Genomic DNA, 5,776 nt, shown 5'->3' on the forward strand with positions numbered 1-5,776 from the left:
GTGTGTGTGGGGGGGGGGGGGGCTGAGTTGTGTTTATTGCTGTATTGATTTTTCCAAGACTATGTGGAAAAGAATTTTGTTTAAACAATGGTAGGTAAATTGAACGTTTATTATTGACAAAACAAAAAACGCTGCAATTTTTAGTACGTCGACCAAAAGGTCTTTGACGTAGACAGACAAACAAACAGGTAATGAACTGTGATGAATTGCATGGCTGCATTAAAGAGATCAAAAAATAGATTTCGCTAATGTTTTGCCTGTGGTATTTTTAGAGCGTGTTATGATCCCAGAACGTGTTAAAACAAGTGTGAAAAAATTAGAGAAATCACTCTAAAATGCTAATAACTCCCACATGTATTCTGCAAATAAAATAGATCCCTGAATTTGAAAATATATTTTTGACAGAGTTTAAAAAGTCAAATCATTTGTCATGCAAACTTGAAACTTTGTGAACTGTCTGCATATTTGGTTTTCTCCGAATTCGCTACTGATGAGCAGCGAGGCGTTTCCCTTTGTTTTATTACTGTCTGCGCCAGCTGCCATTGATACAGTATGTCAACAATGTGCGATGAATGAAATAAAAGAGTTGGTCAAACCTGTCTGTGTCCCATTAACCTCTCAGTGCTAAAAGGTAATATTTGTTGAATGATGTTTTTATGCAAATTATATTCAAAATGAAACTGAAAATAATTCCCATGGCTCATCGCGGAAGAGAAATTTGCATCCAAATGACAAACAAGGTCACCCCTCCTTTACATTTGGCATGCATTTTGTTTCTTGTGCTTAGGTGTGTTTTCTGCTCATATCATATTGATTTGCAAACTCCTTTGTTTGTTTTTAGATCAGACGGATGCGCGTATTACTATCACTAAAAACAGTAGGTAGAAGGGTTCTGCATCAATGCTTGCAGTTAAGCTAGTGAACAAACAAACAAACAAACCTTCCAACAAATTACCTTTCTTGTTTTTTGATGCTGAATTGTGGAACGTTGGCAGTCTCTTTGTTTTTGGTTAAGCTAGTGAATTCAGCATTTTAATAAAGGCTTTACGAAAAGTAAACTGATTGTCATGTCTGTATGTTTGTTTGTGTGTTCGTTAGTTGTTGGAGTGGGTGGTTTTCTTCTAACGGCATCATTTCATACTTCACGTCATTGACCCAAACAGAATAACAATGTATACTTTCTTTTGCCGTCGAGTTTTCAATGCATTCAACAACTCAAATAGCGCATGAACCGTATCCTGCAAACTCGAACTGATTCTCAGACATTTGTTCATATACTGTTGAAAAGTTCATATTCACTACTGTACGTGTATATGTAGTAACTAAGATAAGCTTCCAGATCAGGTCAGCTAAGACTGAAAACCTCATATTATGGATATAGTTGGTAAGAAAATCACAAGATATTTTCTGTCTTCGTTTATCGCTAACACCGGTGTGAAAGGATGAAGTGTCCGCTTGTTTGAAAGTCCGGCGGACTTCTATTCCTAGGAAAATGTGTCCCTGGACTTTGTGTCCTAGGAACATAAGTCCCTGGACTCTATTTTCTAGGAAAAGGTGTCCTATTTCCCAGGCTGGAAAGTCCGCACAGGAGCGTTGAGGTAGGACACATTTTCCGGACAGAGAGTCCGCTTTTAGAACTTATTTTCCGGACTGAGAGTCCGCTTTGTTCTCCGGAATTGTTGCAAGTTTTCGTATTGTGTATAATTATGCTTATTACACACACACACACACACACACACACACACACACATACACACACACACACACACACACACACACACACACACACACACACACCGTTACCCTCGTCTCAATTCCCAGTGTACCAAAACACCTCAGTTAAAAATTGACAAAACGTAAAAGGCAAAGACAAACAAACAGAATAAACAATCAAACAGACAGACACCAATCAACAAAGCAAAATCAAAAAGCACTGAATGTATTAAAACATTCATTACTTTTTTCCCTACTCTCTGAGCTTTCAAAAACTGTGGCTGTAATCAAACAGTGGCCCTCTAAAACGCGTGGTTCTTTTTCGGAACGGGTTTGGAGAAAAACAGCATCAATGAAAGGCGTACACTTGAACTTTCTCTTTATAAAAAGCCTTGAATTGTGCGGGCGTGCGTGTGTGTTTGTGTGTGTCTGTGTTTGTGTGTGCATTTGTTTGTGTGTATATACATGTGTGAATGTATGTGTGTGTGTTTGTGTGTTCGTATGTGGGTGTGTGTGTGTGTGCGTGCGTGCGCGCGCGTGTGTGTGTGTGCGCGTGCGTGTGTGTGTGTGTGTGTGTTCTTCGTTTATTTACAAGTCCATGTGATCTGAAATAGCTAATTCTCTCTTTTTTGTAGCGCTTTTTTTTCTCTGCCTATCTCGCAGTATGACCACGTAAGTTGTTTTATTTTTAAATTGACAAAATAGAGGGTAACATGACACGTATGATTGTGCAACACAGATCAGTCCCCATGAAGACATATGGTGATTAAACCAAGACGAACAAGTCTTTGCTTTTGTCGGCCATAATGTGCTGGTCTGCACGATTGTTCATGTCTACCAAATGCAAGTCACTGCTCACATTGGTCTAAAAGATTATAGCAAGCTGATAAAATCGTTACAATACGATTTGGGGCAAAGTGACAAAACGTCGTGAATAGACAAATTCCGAAAATAACTCTCCCTTGGTTTGTATGTGTTGTGGAAAAGTGAATACCCTTAAAAACATTAAGGCAAGCATTCCCACGTGACGTTATCGGCCAGTCACAAGGGAGGGGTGTGTCTCTTCACGTTGACAAGCAATGTTTCCAAGAGTATTCACCCTTTCACAACCCATACAAGTTATTTCCAAACATCGTCTATTGTAACATCCACATAGAGATTACTTAACACGAAGGAAGAAAAGATGTCAACAAAATCCCATGTAATGTGCTCAGAGTATTACCATGGGATAATGAAGGCAATTTCCTTATGGTGTGTTTGATTTAAAAAAAAAAGGTCTATTTATGCATGACGCCCATGCGCTTAAAATGCTTGTGTGGTCTTTGAATTTCTCATGACATACTATAGTTCTTTGTATACGTTTGAGCCTTCTGACTCGGCACACTATAAATACCTTTTCAATTCAACCATAATGTACACAGAATCAAAATAAGTTGGAAACATATATGTATCAAAATGTCGTCGCCAACAAATTGAAGTGAATGTCAGTTCGTGCATTCAACAGCATGGGAAATCCCTTTCTCTACCTTTCTCTCGCTCTCTTTCTTACTTTTCATATCATCGGATAATTCTTCAGAAATTCTATTTCTGCAAAGGGTCCAGAATTTCCGAGGAAAGCAGCGCCACTTCTGACGTAAATATGTAGGTGCATGATTTGACCTATTTGGTGCACCGGCTGTTGCTCTGAGTGTATTGGCAATGCAATTTTGGACGTGCTCAGTTGCTGTTATCATTGCAGAAGTCCATTTTGCATTAAAAGGTACCGTCATTCCACGGATTTGTCCATATTTCTACCTGGTATTAATGTAGCCTCCAAATGGACAAACACAAAAAACAACAACAGCCTTCCTGCTTTCGTTGCAGCATGGGAACTTTTTGCTGAATTAATTACAAAATTATGACGAGCTTACTTGAAGTGAAGTGAAGTCTAATTGTGGTTTTATCGACCACAATGTAGAGAGGAAAGGGATTACGTGAATTGTGGGAGATAAAATTTCGTATGCGACATTTATGTCAATCTGCAAAATCAATGAATCACAAAATGCCCGCTCTTCAAAGGACGCAGCCAGAATGTGGATGTTTGGTACATGTCTAAATGGAAGGATGCTATTAATTATCCCATCGAAAAGTCAGAACAGGTCGGTGATGGCATACGTGATAGTTATCGCGTATAAACTATCATATAAACCACCTTAGATCTGTCCAGCCTTCCAAACTAGCCTGCCTGTTTCCTGTGCAGAGTGATAATGTCTTGCTGAATAAATTACGCAGACAAAGGTGTCAGTTAGTCAGCTCATTCATACAAAACAAAACAACAATCCTACTCCGCGGAGCCACAAGCCGAACTGTAGATGTTTGGATGTGCCCATGAGCAAGGGTGGTGTTATCCCTTGTAACATTCTGCACGGATCCGCGGTTATTTAAAAGATGATTAACGAAGGTTTCCTTTACTCAAAGTGATCAGATGGCCACCGGCACGGTTGGCCTGGTGGTAAGGTGTCCGCCCCGTGATCGGCAGGTCGTGGGTTCGAACCCCGGCCGGGTCATACCTAAGACTTTAAAATTAGCAATCTAGTGGCTGCTCCGCCTGGCGTCTGGCATTATGGGGTTAGTGCTAGGACTGGTTGGTCCGGTGTCAGAATAATGTGACTGGGTGAGACATGAAGCCTGTGCTGCGACTTCTGTCTTGTGTGTGGCGCACGTTATATGTCAAAGCAGCACCGCCCTGATATGGCCCTTCGTGGTCGGCTGGGCGTTAAGCAAACAAACAAATCAGATGGCCATCATGTCCATTTGGAGTAATAACAGTTTCTCGGAGCCATTTCAGCATCTACAATCTCCATAAGAACTTAATAGCATTTAAGAACAAAATATCACACTGACGTATTCCTTCTTTGGTTCAATGTCCGGTTACTATTTCTGTTAATTTTGTCATTTCATTTCATAGGTCAAGAAACGGATTCATTGCCGTATTGCAACAATAAATAAGTCGCGTGAAGCGATATTACTACATTTAGTCAACCCTTCGAACTCACAGAATGACCGCACCGCATGTTTTCACTAATATATACTTATATCAATAGCTGTGTTAGTTTCATACCCCGCGGTCGCGTTGACACGTTCACGCCACAGAGATAAAGACTCTTTTCTCTGTGGTTCACGCTCAGAAAGTGACAAGCCAGTATAACGAATAGGTGGCGTATAGCGGCTTCACATTGCAGCGCGCGTTTCGCTATTCTGTTTAACGTTTAGAGCTTGTTTTTAATCCAAACATAACATATCTATATGTTTTTGGAATCAGGAAATAAGATGAAATTGTTTTTAAATCGGTATCTTAACTTTTAATTTTAATTAGAATGTTACTGACCAAAATCATTCATTAATTTGTAAGCCTCCAAGCCGAAATGCAATCCCAAAGATTGCTTAACCAAAATTTCTATTAATTTGATCAAAAAATGAGGGTGTGACAGTGCCGCCTCAACTTTCACAAAAAGCCGGATATGACGTCATCAAAGACATTTATTTTAAAAATAAAAAAATATCTGGGGATATCATACTCAGGAACTCTCATGTAAAGTTTCATGAAGATCGGTCCAGTAGGTTTTTTTCTGAATCGCTCTAAACATACACACACACACAGACACAGACACACACCACCACCACCACCACCACCCTCGTCTCGATTCCCCGTCTATGTTAAAACATTTACTCAAAACTCGACTAAATGTTTAAAAAAAAAAGTCGAATCTTAGTCTCAAATTCTCTGTTACTGCATCACCTATGCACAACAATGCATGCATCCAGCTGGACGACTGAACTGTGAAATTATTTTATTTGAAAGATCGGTACCGGTTTTACGCACGCACGCACGCACGCATGCACGCACACACGCACGCACGCACACACACACACATCCACACACACATGTAGTATTATCTATGTAATGTACATAAGGCTTACCAATGAAACCGTCATTCTAACTTTGCTTTATAACCGCGTATGCAAATACTTTGCTCTTTTGCTCTTTCAAATATCATTTTCCACAAAGTTTGAACACAACATG

The sequence above is a fragment of the Littorina saxatilis genome, linkage group LG17 (assembly GCF_037325665.1).
Source record: "Littorina saxatilis isolate snail1 linkage group LG17, US_GU_Lsax_2.0, whole genome shotgun sequence".
In the NCBI taxonomy this organism is placed as follows: domain Eukaryota; kingdom Metazoa; phylum Mollusca; class Gastropoda; order Littorinimorpha; family Littorinidae; genus Littorina; species Littorina saxatilis.